The sequence below is a fragment of the Ambystoma mexicanum genome, chromosome 5p (assembly GCF_040938575.1).
Source record: "Ambystoma mexicanum isolate Mex_15411 chromosome 5p, UKY_AmexF1_1, whole genome shotgun sequence".
Taxonomy (NCBI): Eukaryota; Metazoa; Chordata; class Amphibia; order Caudata; family Ambystomatidae; genus Ambystoma; species Ambystoma mexicanum.
The window spans coordinates 983067549-983094368 of record NC_090930.1 but is presented as its reverse complement, the minus strand read 5'-3'; positions in this window follow the sequence as shown (position 1 = coordinate 983094368).

Here is a 26820-nt window from a genome sequence, read left to right as displayed (position 1 = left end):
TGACTTTGAACTTTGAGTATTGTAGATCTTTTCAATGGAAAATAAATACCTCGATTCTATACGATGAGGACCTACTACAGAAGATTAGAACTGAGGCTGAATATATTGTGATGGTGAATCAATCGGATGAACTTAGTAAGAAAATTACATGGGAGGCGTTCAAGTGTACAATGAGGGGTCTTGCTTTGGGTTTATTGAGTAGCAAAAGGAAGAAAATGGATAATGTGAAATCTGAAAATGACGCCCGTATTGTTGAGGTAACGAGTGACCTGGTACGTAACCCGAATGACATTGATAAGAGAAGGGAATTGAAGAAGCTGAAGAAAGAATTGAATGATATTTTAAGTGCAAGAGCTGAAAGAGACTTATATAGGATCAAATGTGCTTACTTCGAACGGGGACAAAAGTGTGACAGATGGCTTGCCTACAGGCTGATACAACAGCTCTCATAGGGGGCTATAACTTCGATAAAGGTGGGGAATGGAGTGACCACTGTTAACCCGCGTGAGATTAATACGGTCTTCAAAGACTTCTATACGGCCTGTATGAGAATGAATCTGGTATTACAGGTCGAGGTGAATGTTTCATGGACAACTTGAATGTTCTGAAAATTTCTGATGAAGAAAAAGAGGGTCAAAACAGAGAGGTGACTATTGACGAAACCCAGAAAATCAAATGAGTTCAGAAAACGTCAACAAAAGATTTACCAGAGCAAGCGCTCGAGAGCCCAACAGGAACAAGTGACAACTGACCTAGTACTGAACCTATCAAAAAGAGAACTAACAGAGGAAGAAAGGAAACTATTAAATAAAGGTCTTTCCTTCGCACCTACTGCAACATGTAACTACACAGACTTACACATTGATCTGTACAAATTTATTCAAAAACTGAAGCTAAAAAAGTTCTTTGCAACTCAGGCACCAAGGATATATATCAGAAAAGAAAAGGAACAGCCAAGTGAGACAACTATACAAGAAATAGAAGATGTGCATCTTCTCAGATCATTAGGTGAATCACAAACCCTCAGTATAGGAGATGTTTTACAAGAATTGAACATTCAACAAGAAAACTTGTCCATGAAGGAATTGAAACCACAATCAAAATTTGTCCCACAGCTACCTCCAGACAACGTTATTGATACTTTTTTATAAAGTTATAACAGATGACTTCTATAAAATAATGGAAAAGAAAACCAAACATACTTGAAAATTCAATCTAACACTTAAGCAATACCAATCAATTCAGAATTTGATGGAAGATACTTCTGGGGTGATCAAACAAGCTGACAAAGGAGGCAATATTGTGATTATGGAAAGAACAGATTATTTACAAATGCCCAGGATACTACATCAAAATATCAATGAACGTCAAGAAAGAGATTGCATAACAATTAGGGAAAATGATTACTCAATGGCATAAAGATGGACTACTTACCGATGATGAAAGAAACTTTCTCATAATAAAGGAACCAGTCACACCAATCATGTATTTTCTACCCAAAGTACATAAGAACTTTAATGACATACCGGAGGGGAGGCCAATCCTCAACTTGATAGGCTGGCCTACTGAAAATTTGTCTGAATACTTGGATAACATACTAAGACCGAGAGCAAGCAAACTGAAATCATATATTAAGGACACCTCAGATGTCATCATCAAACTTAAAAATATAGAATGAATGAGGAATTCAAACTAGCTAGTTTGGACGTAAAAGCCCTTTATACATCAATTCACCATCACTGGGCAATTAAAACTATCGACCATTCATTCAAGGACAAATCGGCCTCTATGTACCAACAGATTGAGATGATCAAGAATATGTTAAAACTTACACTTGAATACAACATTTTCAACTTTGATAATTGCTTCTACAAACAACTGAAAGGAGTAGCAATGGGCACTAAATATGCCCCTGCTTTTAGTGAACTTATTTATGGGCCTATTTGAAGACAGAGTGATCTATGAAGATGAAGCCTATCCTAACCAATTTATTCAATGGATGAGGTTTACAGACGTTCTGATTATTTGGAATGGTTCCAAAGACCAATTCCAAAACTTTATGAATAGGATTAGCATTAACCAATTTGGCATCCAATTCACAGGTAATTGTGACTCTAAAACAATCAATTTTCTTGATATTACACTATATGTAGACAACAACAGTCTAAAAACAAGAACCTTCAGGAAAGACACAGAGGTCAATTCCACCTTGCACGCCAATAGTTGCCATCGGCAATCAACAATACTAAATATCCCAATGGGGGAATTCGTGAGGGCAAGGAGCAACTGCTGCACACAAAACGACTTTGAGGAAGAATGGAACCTACTCAAGACCAGATTTTTGCAGCACAGGTACTCAGGCAAGTGTGTAACAAATGCGTACCACAAAACCAAGAATTGGACTCAAGAACAAATGTTAATTTCAAGCAAGATCAAAACTAAAAACTCTGACCAAGAATGGAAAGTGGGCTTTATAACCAAATTCAACAAGGATAGTCACAAGATCAATAGGATTTTACAGAAACATTGGCATCTGTTGGAACTCGATGAGCACATTAGAGTTCAAGTGGGAGATAAACCGAGAATCATTTTCAAGAAAGCAGATACACTGAAGACCAAACTGAGCCCATCACTCTTACCAGAGGTCAAGAAATGCAACACCAATACATGGACCCTGTCACCTACCATAGGTTTCCGAAAATGTGGGAATTGCACAATGAGCAAGTTTGCAAGTCAACCGACTGACCTCTCAAGGACCGAAATGGAAAAGAAATCTGAATAAAACAAGTGATTAACTGCCGCATGAAATATGCAGTATATGGTATAATTTGCGTATGCAACAAAATATACATCGGTAGCACTATTCGTGAATTGCGTATACGAATTAGGGAACATTTGGCTAAAATAGGCGGCCAAGACCAGCGACTATCCCTAGCAGCACTCTGGCAGCAATTACACCAAATGGAGAAGAAAGATGATCTTAAATTTATTGGACTACAACATGTTCAATTGGGCAGAAGAGAAGGAGACAGAGAAAGAGCACTCCGCCAGACAGAAGCCAGAATTATTTGCAAATTAAACAGTACAATAACTGGTTTGAATTCAGACAATGAGATGGCGTCATTTCTTTGAACTCTTGATTAGAACTGTACCTGTCGCTACAAGGATTTTTGACTAATTTGACCAATTTGGCCTTCACAGACATTAATTTATCAGAATGTTTTTTTCAAGTGACCTAACTAACATACACTAATGAGCTATTTACGACATGCCGAATAAGTATGTATCTGTGAGAATTGTAATAATTATGCACTTTTCCTTACTAAATAGGGTATGCTATAGAAAAGAAATGAGGTTCATAATAATGCGATCAAGCACATGAAATTACTGAGATTTTGGGCTTACAATCAAATGTTTCAAGTATTAGGTATGGGCATTGCGTAATCTGCTAAAAATAGCTGTAAGGACTCTACTTTCCCAAAACATGGTGTCCCCAATAAGCCGGGCGCTTTAGTAGAAACAGAGGAAGGACATATGCATTGTCTGTTGCTGTCATGATGCCTACCCCAGGGCATCTGGACCAAGCCCATCAGGCCCGGGAGCAGGCATCCAGACATTTATTAAAACCTCAGCAGCCCCGGCTAGGGGCTATCTGGGTTCAGTCCTGGCGCCTTAGGTGCCAGGCTCATAGTAGAAATCAGCCAAGGCGCCTAAGGCGCCAGGCTCATAGTCATTACTTACCTCAGGCAGACCATGCTGCAAATGAATCCAAGCCAACGTGAAGCCTGGAGGGGACTATTTTACTACAGGGACAATTTTTTCCTCGGGTGTGGTTCTAGGAACTTCTTACCTGGGACTACTTTTGAGGCTATTTAAACCACACCCGACCAGCAACACACGCTTCGCGTTATTCTGCATTCTGCAGCGTAACGCTCACCGTGCCTGCAAGCCAGCATCCAGTCTTCTGCCACGCCCGCCTCGAATCCGGAGCTCCTAGAAAAAGGGGAAAGAAGAAGAAAAAGTTAGATCACGGACATTATTTTAATTCCTTACCTGATTCTGGATCTAGCACGACTCAGAGCCTGAAAGGACATTACTTCAGCACGCGTTGCATCGCCAGCAGCAGCGTCGCATCTAACTCACCAGTCCACAGCATCTTTTGACTCGGCGCTGCCTCCATCATTTTCTTCGGTGAACTCCAGTACCTGGGGGAAAACAAAAGGAATAACAAGGTGAGCCTAGAGAGCCGACAAATACAATCACTTTTATCATCAGGCTTACTTGATTTACCACCGGAGGCATTACCCTTCAATACGCCACATCTTCTTATGCCGCATCTATAAAGGGAGAGAAAACAACAAGTTAAACTCGCGCAACTTTTAACGGACAGTGTTGGGTAGTATAGACTCTTACCTGAACGCCATCAGCAGCCTTCAGACAATATTTCCAGCTGCAATTCAACAAGGGAATACAAGAGTGAACATCGGACATATTGAACTCTTTGAACTTTATAAACCCCGGAGTCAATATTCCTCCGGAACTCTTCCAATACCTCAAACCAGTGAAGTAACTGGTATCTACGCGCCCCTGCATGCCACGCAGGATGGAGAGCTCATCATTTAAAAACATAAGGTGAGGATACTAATTGGGAATATCGAGGTGACTAGTGGGGAGAACGAGAACAGTGGGGAAGGACCATTACTAAAATCCACGGGGCTAAATCCCTTTCTCCACTTACAGGAGAATACTTCTAAGGGTCAAGCAGACGAGATTAGGCGGGCCAGTCCAGACTGTCATCTCTGTACTACGCATCACGTTGGTGGAGACCGCAGCTGTCAGGGTCCGATCGACGGCCCTGTGGGAACCAGGTGAGCGTAACAGAACGCGAAGCCTATCTACAAATCCCTACCCGGGCGTAATAGAAACCTCAGAAACCGACCAACTAGCCCAATTGTTAGGGGAACTTAGGGCAGAAGTGCACTCCGTGCGCCAAGAACCTAATACCCTCAGGAGAGAACTGATTATGTCAAAGGAGCACACTGATGATCTTGCTAGACAACTGCTGCAAAACCAAGCTGGGCAAACACCACTACCTGGACTTGGGGGGAATCCAACTCCTGTTTCATCGAGCAATCCTGTGCAAGTGGTTCTACCAGGGAGCATTCCTTTCGTTCCACCCGAACGTTTTGCTGGGAACCCGAAAAGGTTTGCGTGTTAATGAACCAATGCCGCTTGCACTTTTTATGCAGACCTGAAGCTTTCCCAAACAACCAAGCCAAAGTAGCCTTTGTACTATCATACCTTAGTGGCAGCGCAGCGCATTGGTCAATTCCACTATTCAACCAGGATGACCCTCTTCTTCGGGATTTTCATGGTTTTCAATTGAGCATGGAAAAACTATTCGCCAGACATTCACAGGGACAGGCCCTGGATAATGAACTTTTATCCCTACGACAAGGTAATCAGGATCTGCTAACCTATATCGCAACCTTCAATAGGTTGGTGGTGGAAACCGGATGGCCAGAGGAAAAAAGAGTTACATTATTTCATCGTGGACTTCGGGGTGAACTCAAAGATGTTTTGGCCCAAGTTGTGAAAGCACCTCAGGATTGTGCAGAATATATAGACTTAGTGGTCCAGTTAGACCACCAACTTCAGAATAGAAAGGCTGATCGAGCTAAGTTCGAGAATCGGGTAATGGTTAAACCCAACGTTGCCCCCAAAGGAACAGATGCATCAGAACCTATGCAGATCAGGGAGGTCAAAGGACCCCTAACTCAAAAGGAAAGAGAAGGAAACAACAGATGCAGTTGTGTCTGTACTGTGGGGCCTCAGGACATTTTCTACGGGATTGCCCTATAAAACCATCCAAGAAAGTAGTCGGAGTTGCTGTTAGAAATCAAACAGAGCCTGATTCGGGAAACGACCACGCCCGACAAGCATAGAGGTCCGCTTGCCGAGCTTGAAGAAGGACACTCAGACCTCGCACCTAATCATACAATTGGTCCTTATTGATCCAAGGCAGCCATCACGTATGCACGCAGTAAGGGAATACATCGATAGCAGGGCCGTCGGAAACTATATGGACCACAAATTGGCTTCTAGGATGAATCTACCTCTCTGCAAAAAGACCACTTTGGATGTCATCACCACAGTCGACGAAATTGAAATTGCCTCTGGGCCTGTAACTCATTCCACTACAGAGACGACATTCTTGGGTCAGGATGGGCATCGAGAGACTATTGTGTTTGATTTAATCAAAGCCCTGCAGTTCCAAATAATACTGGGGATACCTTGGTTGGAAACACATAATCCTTGTATTGATTGGCGAGAGAAGAGAATAACCTTCCCGGATTGTGCACACACCTGTTACCTGGAAAAAACCGTTAACAAAGGCCTGGCCACAGTCACTAATCCAGTCGTGCAGTTACCTCAGGAATATCAAGAATTCCAGGACGTTTTCCAAAAAGAACAGGCAAACACCTTACCGCCTCACAGATCATACGATTGTCAAATCAACCTTATACCCGATGCGCAACCTCCATGCATTAGGATCTACGCCCTTACGGAACCCAAAAACCTATACCTACGACAATACTTGGATCAATACCTTGCTAATGGCTTCATTCATCCATCCAAGTCCCCTGCATCCTCAGCTTTATTCTTCGTACCTAAAAAGGAAGGTGACCTCAGAATGTGTATAGACTACCGCGCATTAAATCAGATTACGGTGAAGAACCGATACCCATTGCCTCTGATCCCCGAATTACTAGACCAAGTAAAGGATTCTTGTATCTACACTAAATTAGATCTCTGAGGGGCATATAATCTGCTACTTGTAAAGAAAGGCAACGAATGGAAGACTGCCTTTCGTACCAAGTACGGATTATTCAATCAGGTGATGCCCTTCGGGTTGTGCAATACAACAGCAGCCTTCCAGTATTTTATGAACAATGTCCTTCGTGAAATCATTGACGTCTGTGTTGTCGTATACATCGACGATATTCTAGTGTACTCCTCCTCAGAATCAGACCATGTTAAGCACGTTTGTGCAGTCCTCAAGAAACTACGTCAGCACAAGTTATATGCAAAATTGGAAAAATGTATTTTTCATGCTACAGAAGTTGAATTCCTTGGATTTATCCTGACTCCAAAAGGAGTCCGAGTGGACTCATGAAAGGTGGATGCAATTCTCAAATGGCCATCACCCAGTTCAGTTAAAGAGGTATAAAGCATGCTTGGATTTGCTAATTTCTACCGCAGATTTATTCCTGACTTCTCACAAGTTGTACACCCCATCACAGCACTTTTGCGAAAAAACAAACGCTTCTTGTAGACCAAAGAGGCTGAAAAGGCCTTCCAAGAGCTGAAATTGAAATTCACGTCGGCACCTGTCTTGAAGCATCCATGCCCGAGCTCCCATACGTAGTCGAAACCGATGCATACAGTTTAGCCATGGGAGCTGTCCTGTCCCAGAAGGATCCGGAAACCGGTCAACTTCATCCAGTAGCATTTTGGTCCACAAAGTTCTTGGCCCCCCAGTTATACTACGCGGTTACCGATAAAGAGTTGTTAGCCATCAAATCCGCCTTCAAGGCTTGGCGGCATTATCTTCTCGGTGCCAGGCACACCATTACTGTAATCACCGATCACAGGAACCTGCAGTATTTAAAAACAGCCAAGGCCCAATCATCGCGTCAACTTCGATGGGCATTATTCCTCGCCGAATTCGATTTCATGATCACTTATCGACCAGGTTGCAAGAATGGTAAGGCAGATGCCTTATCCTGAATAGGGATGGGAGAAGCATATTCGAACCCAGAACCGGTGCCTATAATTCCAGAACAAAGAATTCTTGGCATAACTACTCTACAGACTTTAGAAAATATTCATTTAAAAATCCAACAACTTTTCGATTCAGCAGCCCTGCAGGACTGGGTGAAAAAGGGCCAAGATTATTCAGTCATCAATGACTTGCCTTACTATCAAGGGTGTCTATTTCTACCACACAAGGAACTACAAGGACTAGTCATCTCCAATTACCATGATGCTCTGATGGAAGGACACCCAGGTATTGCAAAGACTGAAGCTAAAATTAAAAGACAATTCTGGTGGCCCACCTGGCAAAAAGACGTAAAGTAATTTGTGCTGTCTTGTGGTATCTGCGCCCAAAACAAAAGTCAGAAGAAAAAACCAGCCGGTCTTTTACAACCTTTGGATATTCCACCCACACCCTAGCACACTTTGTCTTTAGACTTTATTACAGATCTACCTCAGTGTAATGGGTTTAACACCATTCTAGTTATTGTTGATCTTTTTTCCAAGATGGCCCACTTTATTCCTTTAAAGGGATTACCTTCCGTTTCAATTTTGGCCAAGGAATTTCTCGAAAACATTGTTCGAATACATGGATTTCCTTCCGTATTGGTCTCTGACCGAGGTAGTCAATTCATTTCGCAATTTTGGAAGAAATGTTGTCAATTGGCGCAAAACGACGTGAGGTTACCAACCAGTCACCATCCCCAGACAGATGGTCAGACGGAGAGGACCAACCAGACTCTTGAACAATACCTACGTTGCATGCTACACCAGACCGAAAGCAATTGGAAGGATATTTTATGGATTGCTGAATACGCATACAATAACTCAGTGCATTCAGGAACCGGACAGAGCCCCTTTTATACCATATATGGACATCATCCTCGAACCTCAGAACTCGATTCGCCCCAGCACTTAGAAATGCCGGCAGTGACCCATCTGCACTCTACTATTACAGAAGCCTTTAAGGAGGCAACTGAACATTTGTAACAAGCAAAAGAGAAATACAAGAAAAATGCTGATCAACATAGAAGTGACACTCCCCAATACCAGATTGGAGATCAAGTTTGGCTGGCTACAAAACACATACCTCTAAAAGGAACTCAAACTTTTAATCCTAGATATTTGGGACCTTACACCATTAAAGCCATTATCAACCCGGTGGCCGTCAAATTAGAATTACCCTCTAATATGCGGATCCATAATGTCTTTCATGTTTCACTTCTAAAACCAGTTCAGACCACCTGACCCCATCCTGATAGATGGAGAACCTGAATTCGAGGTAAAAAATATCCTGGACTCTAAGATGGTTAAATCAAAACTTTTTTATTTAATCGATTGGAAGGGTTACGGACCACAAGAAAGGTCATGGGAGCCCAGTGACCACGTTCATGCACCTCGGTTGGTGAAGAGATTCCATCAGAACTTCCCAGACAAACCAGGGACCAGGGGAAGAACAACTTTAGGAGGGGCCTTGGGGGGGAGTGCTGTCATGATTCCTATCCCCGGGCATCTGGACCAAGCCCATCAGCCCCAGGAGCAGGCATCCAGACATTTATTAAAACCTCAGCAGCCCCGGCTAGGGGCTATCTGGGTTCAGTCCTGGTGCCCTAGGTGCCAGGCTCATAGTAGAAATCAGTCCTGGCGCCTAAGGCGCCAGGCTCATAGTCATTACTTACCTCAGGCAGACCATGCTGCAAATGAATCCAAGCCAACGTGAATCCTGGAAGGGACTATTTTACTACAGGGACTATTTTTTACTCGGGTGTGTTTCTAGGGACTTCTTACCTGGGACTACCTTTGAGGCTATATAAACCACGCCCAACCAGCAACACACGCTTTGCGTTATTCTGCATTCTGCAGTGTAACGCTCACCGTGCCTGCAAGCCAGCGTCCAGTCTTCTGCCATGCCCGCCTCGAATCCGGAGCTCCTACAAAAAGGGGAAAGAAGGAGAAAAGGTTAGATCACAGACATTTTAATTCCTTACCTGATTCTGGATCTAGCACAACTCCGAGCCTGAAAGGACATTACTTCAGCACGCATCGCCAGCAGCAGCATTGCGTCTTACTCACCAGTCCACAGCATCTTTCGACTCGGCGCTGACTCCATCATTTTCTTCGGCGAACTCCAGTACCTGGGGGAAACAAAAGGAATAACAAGGTGAGCCTAGAAAGCCGACAAATACAATCACTTTTACCATCAGGCTTAACTGATTTACCACCGGAGGCATTACCCTTCAATACGCCACATCTTCTTATGCCGCATCTATAAAGGGAGAGAAAACAACAAGTTAAACTCACGCAACTTTTACCGGACAGTGTTGGGTAATATAGACTCTTACCTGAACGCCATCAGCAGCCTCCAGACAATATTTTCAGCTGCAATTCAACAAGGGAATGCAAGAGTGAACATCGGACATATTGAACTCTTTGAACTTTATAAACCCCGGAGTCAATATTCCTCCGGAACTCTTCCAGTACCTCAAACCAGTGAAGTAACTGGTATCTACGCGCCCCTGCATGCCACGCAGGATGGAGAGCTCATCATTTAAAAACATAAGGTGCGGATACTAATTGGGAATATCGGAGGTGACTAGTGGGGAGAACGAGAACAGTGGGAAAGGACCATCACAAAAATCCATGGGGCTAAATCCCTTTCTCCACTTGCAGGAGAATACTTCTACGGGTCAAGCAGACGAGATTAGGCGGGCCAGTCCAGACTGTCATCTCATCACTATGCATCACGTTGGTGGAGACCGCAGCTGTCCGGGTCCGATCGACGCCCCTGTGGGAACCAGGTGAGCGTAACAGTTGCCTAGGCAATGTACAGAGGCACTCTAGAATTACGAGTGCGAGATTAGTACGCGAGGAGCAGTGCCAACGCGAGGGACGCCGGAGGGCTTAAAGCGGAGGTAAGAGACCATGTATTCAAGGTAGTTGTAAAACACGTACAAAGCCGATTATATAGCCGAAAGGAAGCGCATCAGTATGAGCGCATACGACACACTTCGGTATCAATAGCTAATCAGAATGTAAATATACAAGCCGCGGAGGCACTATGTAATGGACAAGTGATATTAATATAGGCAAATACAATTAAGAACTAATACGATGCCGCTAGAATCTAATGGGCAACAATGCAACATTTTGAGCGGGATACGAGCGCATTGCTGTGGAATTCTCATACATGAGATTTTACCTTATAAACGCGAATCGCTAAGAGGCAATGTGCCGAATAAGGATGTTTCAGCACACATACAGCACGTGTGTGGAAATTAAGTTTAGCTTAAACATATTGTGGGCAGGACATATCATATATATTATCTAAAGCATTCAACAACATAATAGACTAAGATTAGACATTTACAATACTATGGGCCTAATTACAACCCAGGCGTTAAGGGTTTAACAGCGCCGTCGGCGCCGTTAACCCTTAACGCCTGATTACCATTTTAACGCCTGCTTTTAGCAGCCGTTAAATTGCAAGGCGCTAACCCGCCTTGGTGCTAATTACGGCACCTTAATTTACGGTGCCGTAATTAGCGCCTTCCCCACTCCCATTATGCCCTATGGGGCAAAAATGGGAATGGGGAAGGGTAAATGGGGAATGGGGATTTACCGCCCCACTCACCTTGGAATGGGGAGGTAAATCCGCCATCCACCATGGTGTAAACAAAGTTTACACCATGGTGGTAAAGTAGGGAACTTACCGCCTGGGTTGTAATGAGGCCCTATGACATTTATCCACAGGGATTGGACCCTTTTAAAAGGAACTCAAACAAACGAACAAGGATTGCAAATCTTATAATGCTGCGAACGTAATGTGAAATAGAAGTTATATACATACTCATATGAGAATAATATGGTACAGTTGTATTATTGAATACGTTGAGCTATTATTTTAATATTGACTATTTGTCCTGTTTATTTCTCTTTTGTTATTTTATTTTCAACTACCTACTAATCCTCCCCTACTCCAACCCCCAATCTCGGTGCATTTATGTATGTTTATTTGTTTGTCTAAATCACACTATATGGTTTCTGATTTGACAATGGTAGCACAAATTGCTCTGATTTGAGAAAGGCTTTCAATAGCCGAAACATGTGTCATCACTAAGGGCAGAGCATTAAAATTCAAGTTAATGTTATAATACAGTCTGGCGCATTTCTTGATTTCTGAGTTGGTGTAAAAAATTGACAAGATCAGGTTTGCCATTAATAGATTGAATTCTGGGAAAACACCTCGGCCTGATGGATTACCGGTTGAGTTTTATAAGATTCTTCCTGAGGCCGCATTGGGGTTTTTAAGAGATATGTATATTGAATCTAAGGAAGTGGGCTTATTACCGGTGTCTAGGAACCATGCTACCATTTTGGTTTTTCTAAAGAAGGGTAAGGACAGTAACCTACCTTCTAGTTACCGAACCTTAAGTTTAATAAATTGGCAATATTTGTTTTCGGTCTTGCGTGCAATGAATCTGGGTGATGAATATATTTTATGGGTTGCCCTTTTGTATGACCATCCCACGGCGGATGTTAAGACAAATGGTTTATTATCAGAATCTTTTAACCTGCAGAGGGGTACTAGGCAAGGCTGCCCACTGTCACCATTGCTGTTTGTGCTGGCCATTGAACCTCTTGCTATTGCATTACGGTGTGATTTGAGCTTAAAAGGCGTTTCCTTTGGTGGGGTTGAACAGAAAATATGGTTTTATGCAGATGATCTTTTGTTAGTTTTACGGGATTTGGAGATATCGTTACCTTCACTGATGAACACACTTGATCGTTTCCATGAGGTGGCAGGGTATAAGATTAATTGGTATAAGTCTGAAGTTTTGTCGGTTACTATGCGCTGTGATAAGTCTATGGTGACTAGCTATGGATTTCAATGGTGCATGAATAAAATAAAGTACTTGGGTGTTTGGTTAACTCCGGCTGTGAGTGATATGGTGGAGGAAAATATGGGGGAGGTCTGCAGAGAACTGAAATTGAATATTCAAAGGTGGTCGGTTTTGCATTTATCACTGTGGGGCAAGGTGAATGCCTTGAAGATGACTGCTTCCCTAAAAATCAATTAAATATTGAGTATGCTACCTCTGAAAATTAGTCAATATTATTGGAGATTGGGGCGTGGCTACGAGAGCCATGTAGGAGGACGCGTTCCAGCGGAGCTCCCGAGATCCTGAACAGATCCAGGCAAATTAGTGCGGTGTGACTGCTTATTGAACACCGACGATACGCATGCCAGCGTGTGAAAGTGCTACCTATGCACTGTGAACTTTTGGAGGACATAGTAGCTACGGCGCCGAAGATTGGAGAAGAAAAGTCGAGAGACGTTGAGGACAAAGGGCGACTCAAAATGGCCGACATAGGCCCGAGACGGAATAGAAAAGAGTAGTGGGAAGACCTAACCAGGCCAGCGTGCAGTGCGCCCACTCATCATTCGAAAGACCTGCACATCCCCAGAACCATGTCAACTAAGGCAGTGCGACCCAAGGCGAAACAGCCCACGCTGGACGACTTCACCAAGACGTCACCGGGCCCGGACGCCACCAAGAATAAAGATGCATCGGCCGTGGGTGGCGCGACGCCTTCGAGCTCTAATCAAGAAATCCTGGCGGCGATTGCGGACCTGAGAGCAGCCTGGGAGTCGAAATTAGAACTGGCTGTCTCCGAATTAAAAACGGCATTGGACCTCAAAGTTGGGGAGGTCCAGGAGGACGTCAATCTGCTGAGACAGGACGTTAGGGTTCTGGCAGAGCGCACAGAGTCCCTGGAAAAAGAAGTTGGCCCGAATACGGCGGACTGCGCCACCCACAAGGCAAAACTGCACGCCCTAATTCAAAGGGTGGGCAACTTGGAAAGTAGAGCGGAGGAGGCGGAAGGACGAGCCCGTCGCAACAATATCCGCATTGTGGGCCTACCGGAGGGGACGGAGGGCCGTGACCCTACTGACTTTGTTGAGACCATGTTACTGCAGGAGATACCCGGAGGGGCCTTATCCCAAGGCTTCACAGTGGAAAGAGCGCATAGAGCCTTAACGAGGAGGCCGCCTCCCGGAAACCCGCCTAGACCCATCATTGCCAAAATTCTTAACTACCGCAATCGGGAAAGAATATTGGAACATTTTCGAAAAGGAGGCACGATCAAGAGAGGAGCAGCAAACATCACGGCGTATCTGGATTACACTCTAGCTGTGCAGCGGAGTCGCATGAATTTTGGGACTGTGAAACGGAGGCTGAGGGAGGCTGGTTATAAATATATGTTGCTTTATCCTGCAAAACGGAAGGTTATACAGGCGCATAAAACTTTATTTTTCGAGACCCCAGAGGACGCCATGGAGTGGCTCGACACACAGGGGTGCCCCCAGGAATCGGCGGACCGGCCCAAGAAGGACTCGGAGGAGCTGCGGAAGGCGTAAAATGGCGTCGCAAGATGGCGCGACTCATGGCCTTTGAGACTTGATTATAGTCGGTTCGGAACCTTCGGTATGGAAGGTCAGTTGGTTGTACTGTTTGTCGCAAACACTGGGATTATTATCGAACGGGAGCCCCATGGAGCGATACTCTTTCCCCACAATAGCTTAGGTTAGGTGGCCATTAGGGCGACCTCACCCTACTGGGCTCCGTGCACTGATCGGTGATTGCGGAACTAGATGTGGGGGTGCCTGAGCTCTGTTGTTGAAGCTGGGCAACAGTTGGGGTGTGTGGTGTTGGGGGGAGGGCGGGTGAGGGAGGGGAAAGGGAGTTGGGGTTTGGTTGTGTGTGTAGTTAGTTGGGGAATGAGCTTATTCGCAGAGTGGCTGCAGTGGGACGCCTTCTGTGTCATGCGAACTGCTGGAGGTTCCTGCAAATGGGGTGGGAAGACACATAATTGCCATGGGTAGACCTTAAGATTGCCACCTGGAACGTCCGCGGACTCAATAATTACCTGAAAAGAAATAAAGTCATGTTGTATCTTAAACGACAGAAGATCGACATTGCCCTGCTACAAGAAACGCACCTGACCCAACATAAACTAGACCTTGTAAAGAAAAAATGGGGTGGCACGGTGGTGGGCTCCCCGTACTCGGCCTATGCCAGGGGTGTGCTGATCTGGGTGGCCCCGCATGTCCCACTCAGAATTGTACGAGAGGAGGTACACACGGAGGGTAGGCTGGTAATACTAAGGGCACTGATTGAGAACAGAGGACTGAGTATTATTAATACATATGCCCCCAACCAGAATACTGCTATATACTTCAGGACTTTATGTACACGCCTGGGCCCGTGCGCAGAGGAACCGATTATCTGGGGGGGGGACTTCAACTGTGTTCTTGACCCCAAGATAGATAGGTCCGACAGTAAAGTGGACAGGTCCACCCCGGCGGCTAGGGCTTTACGGGTACTATTAGACGATTTTGGACTAGAAGACGTCTGGAGATTGAAACACCCCACTGCCTTGCAGTACTCTCATTATTCGGCCCCTCAACAGTTGCATACGAGACTAGACTATTTCTTTGCCACGCCAGAAGTGGCGATAGCAACTACTCAGATTGAATACAGAGCGAGGGTCCTGTCGGACCATTCGCCCTTGGTGATGGCCTGGCAATATGGCCGCCCCAGAGGTCGGATACCAACATGGCGCCTTCGGGCGGAGGCGCTTAGAGACCCGGTCTTCAGAGAGGATATTAGAGAGGCGATTATACGGTACTTTGAGGAGAACACGGGCAGTGTAGATTCGGCTAGTACACTTTGGGAGGCCTTCAAGGTGGTATTGAGGGGCGACGCTATTTCCAAATCAAAGGGCCTGCAAGGGGGGGGTTCTAGCTGAGCTAGAGAAAGTGGAGAAAGAATTGGAGCGTGAATGTACCAGAGCGGGGGGGGCACAGACCTAGTACTTGAATTACAGCAACGATGCTCGGAGCTTTGGGAGCGGCTTTGTGACCTCAACTACAGGAAATACGTGGAGAGGCAGCATGCAGGCTGTGACAAAACTGGTCGCCTACTGGCATGGCTTTATAAGAGGGAAACCCCTAGGGCCCCGATCATGATGATAGAAAGGGAAAATGGGGAGGAGGCTCACACTCAGGAAGAGGTTAACGCTGCTTTCTTAGATTATTATAAAGCGCTGTATGAGGATAAAGGGGAAGACAATCTGGATAAGATCAGGGACACACTGGAAGATATGGAATTGCCTAGAATTAGTGCAGAGGAAAGGGAGGAGTTAGATGGTCCCATTACGCTAGATGAACTGGAAGAGGTGGTGAAACGGCTGCCTACTTGCAAGACCCCGGGCACTGATAGACTCCCGAGTTAGTTCTATAAAACATATAGCGCAGAGATACTCCCCCCTATGCTGGAGATGTATAATGAATCATTTGAGGAAGGCCGATTGCCGGACACGCTCACAGAGGCGCTGATCGTGCCGCTTCCCAAGCCTAACAAGCCGAGACAACACTGTGGGTCGTACAGACCGCTGTCGATGTTGAACCAAGACAGTAAGATCCTGACAGCGGTCCTGGCGGACAGGCTACGCAAGGTCATCGGCAGACTGATACACTCGGATCAGACAGGTTATGTTCCTGGCAGGAATATAACCCATAATCATAGGCGGCTCCACCAGGTGATCGAAGAAGGGAACAGAAGGGATGAGGAAATGGCAGTGATTTCCTTAGACGCAGTCAAGGCATTTGATTCGGTGAGGTGGCCGTGGCTGTTCGCGGTCCTGGGGGAATACGGGTTCGGGCCAGGCTATATCAGATGGGCGAGGCTGCTGTATAGCCAGCCAACGGCTAGGGTGCGCACAGGATCGGTGATATCCGATAAGTGGCGCCTTGGTAGGGGTACTAGGCAGGGATGTCCTTGGTCCCCGATGTTATACATATTGGCCCTGGAACCCTTAGCGGTATATCTTAGACAGCAATATGACCTGGTGGGCATCGAGGTGGGAGGAGAGAGCCACTTGATATCCCTATATGCCGATGACTTGCTGCTGTACCTAAAATATCCGGAGGAGAACCTCCAGTATGTTTTGGAGGTCATGCAGAAGTATGCCGAATTGTCCGGCATAGCGGTTAATCCCGGCAAGTCGAGCATGTTCCCCCTAGGGTATTATGCGAGGGTCCCCACGGAACGCTTACCGGTATTACCCGTGCCTTGGGCAACCGAGTCCTTCCGATACCTCGGAATAGACATATATCATACTGTGGTAAACGAACATCTGCACAATACTGCAGTTGCTGTGGATAAAATCCGTGCGTCCATGCGATTTTGGGAGAAGCTGCCGCTGGCGATGATGGGGCGGGGGGCGTTGCTTAAAATGGTTGTCATGCCTAGACTGTTGCATTTCTTCAACAACATACCATACTTAATACCTAGGAGGTTCTTTACCAAACTCGACAGTATGTGCAGGGACTTCCTATGGCACGGCACTCGCAACCGAGTGGCACTGTGGAAGCTGCAAAACTTTCACGATAAAGGAGGGATCAAATTACCGCATTTTGAGGCCTATTATGTAGCGAGCCAATTGCAATATGTTACACAGTGGCTCTCTGATGAGGAATCTCCCGAGTCTAGGTTGGTTGGGACAGATTGCGCCCCGTTTTATTTGAAGGAGATCATCTGGGTCCCTAGACAGGACTTAAATGTTCGCCCTGGCATGCTGTTACTTGGGTGGAGAATGTGGCGTAGAGCATGTCGGCTACTGGAAAGCCTGGACCCGTGTTCGCCGCAAGTGCCACTGGTCGCCTTGACTGCGGGGGATAGCCAATTTAGGAAAATGATCAGAATATACTGGGAATCGGTTGGGTTGGCCACGTTAGGAGATATATGGCAGGATGGGGCCATCAAGGATTTTGCAGACCTAAAAGAGGAGACTGGGTTACATGGGGGCCAATACGTTACATATCTCAGGTTGGTACGGATTATCCGAAAATCTTGGCCTGAGACGGTGTTAGCGGAGGATCCGGACGCCCTGATTGACACGATATATGATATATCAGAGGGCGGACACGAGATTTCCAGATTGTATGAGGTGGTGATGTCCCGGGTGGGAAAGGACCTGATGGATTTGAGACTAGAATGGGAAACGGAGGTGGGGACTCAGATGACTGATGGGATGTGGGAACGGGCTATGGGATATCATAAAAAAGTGTCCAGAAATGCTAGATTACAGCAAATCCAACTATATATCACGCACAGAGCGTACATGACCCCCAAAAGGATAGCTAAGTTTGCGAACACAGGCAGACAAGCAGGTCCGAAATGTAACGAGGAGGACGCGGACATGACGCATATGTTCTGGTCCTGCCCAGTAATCGAAGTCTTCTGGGGAGAAGTGTCACAGAAGTTAGCAGACAAAGGGGTCCCGAAAAGCATTGACACGGCCTGGGCTTGCCTCCTAGGGGTGTTCCCCAGACCGAAGAACACCAGACATCTGGGGAAACTGAGAGACCTAGCGTATATACTCGCTAAGAGGAGGATAGCCATGAACTGGAAGCAATGCTACAAACCCAGGATAGAGATGTGGTGGAGGGATCTGCAAAAATGGACGGAAGCTGAAACCATGGTCTGGCAAGAAGCATGCAGTAAATGCGGGGAGGAGGATGTGGGCAACCTAGTAGCCTGGAGGTTGTTAGTTACTGGTCTGTTTGGGGTGCAAGGGGAACCTACTGCCTCGGAGGAGGAAGACACCCGGCCACTCCAGGTCGATACAGAACTACCCTGTTGATAAGCTCTTGGGGGGGAGTGCAGTGTTGTGTTTTCTTAATTGTCAATGGTCCTATTGTACATAATGCCACAAGTTTGTTTTGTACTGTTTTCATTTAAAATAAAATAAAAATATATTTTTAAAAAAATATTATTGGAGATTGATTGATGGCATACTACAATCCTTCATTTGGGATGGAAAGCCTCCAAAACTAAAGCTATGTAAGCTTCAGCTACCTGTTGATAAGGGGGATACGGGGTCCCTAATTTTAAGGCGTATCATTTGACGTTCTCATGCCAATTTTTCCTTCCTTTTTGGGGGGTTTCCCCTAGCGAATGGGCTGTGGCAGAAGCGAGTGCGGGGCCCACTTGCCCCGAGAGCAGTTTTTAACGACGGTCAACAGGCATGGTAAGAGATTTCCCTTGACTGAGTACCTGAAGGATGTGTGGAATAGTATTTACGACATGTGTGGTTCGGTGGCTCTGAAGTCGCCTGATGCCTCTATCTGGTTAAATAAAGCTATTACAGACGGTGGCAGAACTTTGTTCTGGCCAGAGTGATTTGTCAGTGGAATTAATTGGATTAGTGATGTATACAGGAATGGGAAGTTGGTTGATTGCGATGAGTTACGCGCAAATTTCAATTTTGATAATTTTTCTGTTACAGAATACAGAAAATTAAAGAGATGTATTGGTGAGGTTGATTGGAATGGGATTGTGCGTATGGAAATATTCACTGTAGGCAATAAATCGCTTGCAAGCAAGGTGTACCATCAAATTGTTGCAAACTATAAAGAGAATTTTGATTTAATTAATGAATGGAGTAGTAGATTGGGGTGTGAAATTAGGCAAATTAAAATTCTGAATAGGGTTTACTGGTGCCCGGAAAGACTTAAAAAGAGGGGCATGTCAGACTCTGATGTATGTTGTTGTTGTGGAAATGAAGTGGGCAGTATGGAACATTTACTCTGGTATTGTGTTCGAGTCCGAGGTTTTCGGCAAGAGGTTTGCACTATGTGTCTGCGGGTTCTGCATCAAAATATCGATTTGGATTTCAAAACAATGGTTTTGGGTGGTAGTGCTTTACTTGAGGACCTTTCTTTATCGGAGAAAAAGTTTTTATTCAAGGGTGCATCAATACAAAAAAATGATTTTGAGGGGTTGGAAATCCCAAATCCCGCCAAATTCTGATGACTGGATTGCAGAAATGAACTGTTTAGCGAGTATTGAAAAAGTTATTTACAGAAAAATGGGGAAAGTACATTTACATGCAAAGATCTGGGATGTTTTCTTGAGTATGTACTAGTTCTCCAACATGTGTATATAATGTTTTTTTTGTTCTTTCTTTTCTTTTCTCTCCTATTCTTGTCTGTATCTTCTATATGATATGTATGACACGTTATATGTTATCATTTGTTCATTTATTGTTTGATAAAATGTAAAGAAAGAATTAAAAAAAAAAATTATGGTCATGGAGGCCAGCTTGTATAGATGAATCAACACGTGTAAAGAAACGTACAACACGCAACCCAGGCCAATGCTCTTTTTTGTAAAGCCTGAAGCTCTCGCTCATGCACGAAAGCTTTAGGCTTTAGAAAAAAATCTGTTTCTTTCATATATGAGGCAGAGGACCCCGCACAGGTGCCACAATTACGAAAGAAAAGGGACGGCTGCTAAAAGCCAAGGCCTTTTTTCTAAGGCCTGAAGCTCTGGCTCATGATCGAAAGCTTCAGACATTAAAAAAAAGACATTGGCCTCGCCTTCTGTTCCATGAAGATGGCGATGGCCTCTGCCAGGAATTCCTTTAACTAAGGGGGGTGATCACTGCATCTCTTAGTGAAAGGGATGCATGGCGAGGGTCAGCACCACCATCAATGAAGAAAGGGGGAATGTAGGCCCTCCAGGCATTCCTTCAACTAAGAGATGCAGGGATCAGCACCCTCTACGCCATAGTGTGAGGGTCATGATCTGTGCATCTCTTAGCTAATGGGATGCCTGGCGAGGGTCAGCGCCACAATTAAGAGCAAAAAGGTGAGATGCAGATCTCCACCGGGCATCCCTTTACTTAAGAGATTCAGAGATTATCACCCTTGCACCCTGGATGAGAGGGAGATGATAGCTACAAAGGGCTGCCTGGTAGGGATCGACTGCTGTCTGGTAGGCCATGCCCCCTTTTCGGCCATGCCCCCTTAATGAGCCCCGACTCGATTTCCCATACCACTTAAACTCCTGAAGACAAATTAAACCAGTGCTTACCAACTTGCTGTTCCAAAGTATACGAGGCAAGCTTTGATGACTGCCCAGCACCAGGAGTGGACTGGGAACCAAAAGAGGCCCTGGAAATCATTTTTTATAGTGGCCCCATATTGCACATTTTGAGCAAGCCCAACCCTTGGAATAAAATGAGAAAATTAGAAAATAAAATAGGTAACCACACAGACCCAAGCTGCAGAGGCCCAGTGGGAAATCTCCACAGTTGCCAGTAGGCTAGTATAGCCCTGCCTGCCACACACTGATACTTTAGAGATAAAGGCAGAAAGATGAGCACATATATTTTATATGAATATTTCCTCTTTCAAAAAAGGTCCACGGGGTGGGTGGCAAAGTCTTAGAATCAGCAAAAAGAAAAATAATTCCAAGGGAAGTTTGTAATTGGAAAGTAGCTTTAAAAAAAAAAGTATATTTAATCAGAAGTTGTAGATACAATAATAAGCATCAGGGCATACACACATATTTAAAATCACCAATCTGCAGATTGCACTATACCATCTACTGCGCCCAGGTGCTATACGGAGTTGTGTAGGACCTGAAGGTGCGGGCCATCATCATTCATGTAGAGAAAGTTATATTTGTTTGCGTCATTCTCTTAATGAATATATTGTCATCAGGTACATATAAATACATTTCTGAGGCATTATGCACTCTTGTAGTGGTGAGGTGCTGGAATCCCCCTGACTGATGAATAGCCCACATTGTCACTTCAAGTGTAATTGCCCATATATGCTTGTCTGGCCCTCACACATCTCTTTGCGATGCCCTAAGCAAATTGTCGTCCATGAGCCATTACATGCATTTTAAATTATACTTGACCACACAAGATTCACACGATTACGTATCATCATAGGTGTCTGACCATGCACATGTGTGCCTAGGAAACATCCAAAAAGCCAGCAAAAAAGCCTGAATGGAAGATTTGGCCGAAGTTCCGAAATGATCAACCAAATTCCCCATTCGGTGCTAAAGGGTGCGGCGGCTGTGGGGGTGTTCACCGCACCTTTGTTCACTATATTGTGAGCAGGGCTTGCGGGGGTGTCCACTGCAGCCGATCCCAAAAAAAAAGGAAATGACTCTGCGGCACCGGTTCCCGATCACGGAAGTGAAAGGAAACAGGTTTCGCGCAAGTTAACTAGAGGTGTGGGGGGCAGGGGACAGTTCGGCAATGTTCAGGGCAGAAAAGACTGAAGGTTATTTAGGAAAAGTTATCTTCAGGCTTTTCGCCCTCGAACATTTCCATCACAGGATTCTAACCCCGATCCGTGTGTGTACACTGTGGGGGTTCGGGGCAACACACTCGGGGACGGCAGAGGGGTAAAGGTAAAAGTGTGGTTTACATGCTACTGCACATACTATGTGGGCCACATGTGTTGACAGTGCTATATAGCTGCCCTCTGCACTTTGTCTTTCCACAGCACATACATTCTCACACAGATGTATGTATGAAAGGTTAGGAATAACCCCAGAGGTGTGCAGCATGCTAGTTACTTCCTACTCCACCCGTGGGGGGTTGTCCGCTGATGGGCCTCCCCCTGTGGTACTGACTTGGCTGTGTAGGTCTGCCAGTTTATCTTTTGTCCACCTCTCATGTCCTCCCAACGCCTTTTTGCTCTCTTTGGATGAGCGTGTGGCAACCTCAAGGGCATTTACATTGGTGGTTACCTCTTCCCATAGGGCCTTTTTAACAGCAACGCAGGCCATTTGGCATCCAAATGGCAGAGGGTATCTTCATGGTCGGCCATATAGTTGCCCATGATGTTGAGCTCTTCAGACTCGAAGCTCTTGGATGTATCTACCTTTCTCGTTCTTTCTCACACCCTTTGTCCTCAGATGTCATAGTCTATGGCTCTGGATGAAATTCCGAGCCTTCCCACCAAACTCCTGGTTCTGGAGGCTGGCTGTAAACTGCTTCCTAGTTGCCTGTGTTTTTGAGAGCAACTGCTCACATTTCTGGTGCATCTGACGTGATGCACACGTTTGTGACCCAACGTCATACGCGCATGTATATTTGTGTTACTTTTGTGCGCATCACTTATGTGCTCTTAACATGGGCATCTCGTAAAATGCACCATTATTTGCCTTACTTTTTACGCATTGCTGCATTTAGCACTTTGGTGTTTTTTGTTGATGCACGTGGCGCACAGTCTGGGGATGGAACATGACGCAGGCGCATCTTTGCACTATCGTGCACCTCATTGAGAGGTACATGTTTTTTAGAATCTGCGCCATACCTTTTAGAAAAGGCATTGAGACCCACTCTAGTCTGATGTCTGAGTGTTAAGCCTATGAACCTAGCGCCGGGATGCTCTACTCACATTTAAGCACTATACAAATCAGAAAAGGGATTGAAGGACCAATGCTGATCAGCACTTAAATCCCAAGTAGCCACTCTTGTTGAAAAGCAGCTGAACCTGTGTTCTCACAGGGCTGAAGTGGTTAACCAGCCCATACAACACACTAGTTTGAGGGACGCCACCTTTGAGGCCATGTTCCTGTTGTTCGGTGCTCTTAACTGCAGATCACGTTATCTTCACGTAGTCTCCACCACAGGACGTAATGTTACTGAGCAAACTGTTGTGCAAATTCTCCAAACACCAAAGGCAAACAGTCCCTGCGATAAGGACCTTCCAAACCTGCTGATGAAGGGGGGCTGCCAAAGAGCACGACCTTTGCTCAGAGCGTGTCACTGGGCAGCAGCGCACTTTCCCATATGAGAAATGTTTTAGCTTGTTGTGAATGTATTATGCTTCTAAGTGTTACCATCAGTGAGGTATAATATGATATTTAATATAATCATTTATTTTCAATATATGATTATCTGAATGTGTATTCTGCAACTGCCCTCTCAGAGAAAGGCCTCACTAGCTTAAAGCTATTGCTGGGAGGGAAGGGCATCTACGATTTCATCAAATGACTGCAATAGCTGTTGTAATTGCATTTTAATACTATTTAAAACATTTTGTTGCAGATATAGGGGAATTGTTAAAATGCTAACTGGTTAGGTCTACTGAATAAATAAACGGTCGCTTATCCATTTTCTTGTGCTGACTTTCCCAAAATGCCGGCACACAGGGGAGTTGCTAGGTCTGGAAAAGACCCGTGGCTAAGCTGATGTCAGAACTGTTGGGACTGGGGGCTAAGTAGTCTTTTGGCTGTAGCTCCTGAGATTCTATCCGGGGCTACAACCAAAAGATCAGGAGCTATAGCCCCCTTAGCCCCCCCTAGCAACGCCCCTGCCGGCACATGTGGTGAATCAAGGGCGGTTAGTGTTAATTTCATTATTCGTGTGTCTCCGCCGCCATTTGGTGCACATACAAATATGCGCGGTCTTAGACCAGCCCATACATTCATTGAGACAGACTATACAGAGGAAAAACGTGAACAGGAAACGCATGAATTTGGACCGGGTCATGGCTAAAAATAAATTGTTGTCATACGGTCTTCATTGTTACAGCCATCTTCGTTGATAGGGGTGTGGCTCTTGGGTAGTTTGGCCACTTATGTCATTTTATGATAAGAAGAAGTTGTCTTATGGCAGTAAGTTTTGACCAGATATGGAGGTGTTGTGCCCCTGCCCAGGTTGAAACAGACCGTGGTCTGTGGTGGGGGTGGAAATGGTGCGAGGACTAGATATGCATCAGTAATGATAATGATGTGTTATTTATATAGCACTTACACCTAAGCACTTTATACATACAATATCACCCAACCTGATTGGTACTCATTTATCGACCTCGGAAGAATGAAAGGCTGAGTTGGCCTTGGCAGGATTCAAACCTGCGACCTGCAGACCACACACACAGACTGCAGCAGTGAGCACTCAACCCACAACGCTATCTTACCGGCAATGGGATAGAAACGAGGCAGACAAACAAATGTAAAGGTGCAAGGAGGTTGAAGAAGAGTGCCTGCTTGTGGTAGTAGGAGTGCATGTGTAATCATTGGTAGTGAGTGAAACAAATGTTCCTTGTAAAGAAAAGGAATGAAACCACCTGTCATGTCGAGCAATTTCTTATGAGGGGGGTTCTGGTGTCGTGATTTTATAGTACTAGATTTAGTCAGTACATGTGTGTGCAATGGACTCGAGTTGTGCTCAACGGTGCCCTTCAAGTGTACAGGCTTCTTCACCAGAACGTTTTTAAACACCCCTCCGGGTAAACCAGGAGAGTTATCTAGGGATGCCACACACTGCCTGGCAAAACTGCCAGAACCACGAGTTGGCAGCGGTGAACGTCAGGAACGCAAAAGGGGAAGCGGGAAGGGCAGAAGAGGGCATCTCAATCCTCCAAGAATGATGCATCGAATACACTGTATGTAATACAATAAAGAGCAAGATGATACGTGTTGTTTACTTGCCTCCAACCCCCTCACACAAAAACTCTATAAGGTTTTCCAGCATCACTAGTCCTGAAAATATTGACCGTCTGCTATAACTGATTTACACAAATGTATAACAAGTTTATTATTCAAATAATTTAAACTGAATTTAAACAAAAAACACTACCCTCACCTAACACAGTGTACTAAACATTAAAAAACAAATATAAAACAAATGTAAAACATCAAATAACTTATTTATACGACACAAAAGATATCACATAACACACAAAAAAATCTCAATGTGTCACTAAAACAACAAGCATCCCAACATGTTTCTGTTCTTAACTGCCCAGTTCAGGCGAACATTCTTCAGGGGATAAATTTAAAAGCATCCACTAATCTCTTCCACACCGTGTTGAAAGGGTAGATTCAGGCACCCAAGAGGGTAAAAGGAAAACAAACTCCAAGCCTTTAAATGGTGAAACTTCAAAGCACGTCACAGAATGACAAATTTGCTGGTTTCCCTCCAAATGAGAAATCAATACTTCAACAAAGCGTCACAGTCCACTAGAGTATCGCCACACCTCCACACTTTCAGCTGCTCAAGCCTTTCCTGACAAGAGTAAAAAACAGTAAAACAGTCAGCTGTAGGAACAACAAAAAAGAGAAAGAGAAAAAAAATCATACATCGTCCAAATCCATAACCTCATAAACATACTTGCTATATGCATAGGCCATGCAGTCCCACCATATTTCAGACTCACAGTCCCAGTTAAAAACTGAGTTTTGAAAGTGTCTATAGCCTTATCCATCTTCCTGCTAAGGCACCCGGATCAGGGGCGAGGCGACCATCCCAACTCGCCCTTGCAGCCTTCTTGTTTCCAGGTACTAGATAACAAAAGCAGTGATCATCTTGGTGATGCTCGAATCACAGTCTTCCAGGAGAAACATCAGCCATTTTTATTCTCCAGTAGTCGTTCCTTCTTTAGAAGAGGGGTGGTTTTGTTCAATATTAGTAGGTTAGCCTGGACTTTGAAGCAAAACATGCATGAGTCTTGGCCTCCACACAACATACTTTGCAGTTTGAATCCACAGAACAGTTCCATCTTCTCATGTTATTGCCTAATGACACATTATCCACCATCGTCAAGGCAAAGAGGCGACTTTCATTTGGCTTTGATAAGATTCGCAGGTAAGATTGCCCATAATGCTTTGCCCCATAAATATCACCCCAGGCGAGTGTGTTGCTTCATTTTCAGTTGCCTGAGCAATGCAGTGGGGGTCATTAAACTTCCTGGATTTTATTCCAAAATCCCTTCCATACCAAGCAGGGTTAGTTTGTTAGTCAGATGATTCCTGTATTCGGATATACTAGGTTGACTGATATGTTCCTTTCATGCCATGTCCACTAGGTTTATTGAATATGATGTTAGAATTTTGATAGCATATCTCGCTGGAGTGTCTGCAGCCCTTCTTTGTAATGAGAGATATCTTACGTCTGCTTACAGTCTTGAGGTCGGAAAACCCTGTGGCAGATACAGGAGCTGCTTCCAAAAGTTTCTTCCACTAATGCCGATTCTCGTGATTTTTCTATCCAGCCCCTGCATTTTAGCGCCATTGAGGGAAATACCGGCAATCCCCTCCATGTAGTCCTAATGAACTTCATAGAATGGGGATTTACAGCTGTTGCCAGGGCCTGGAATATCCCGGTAATACTGGG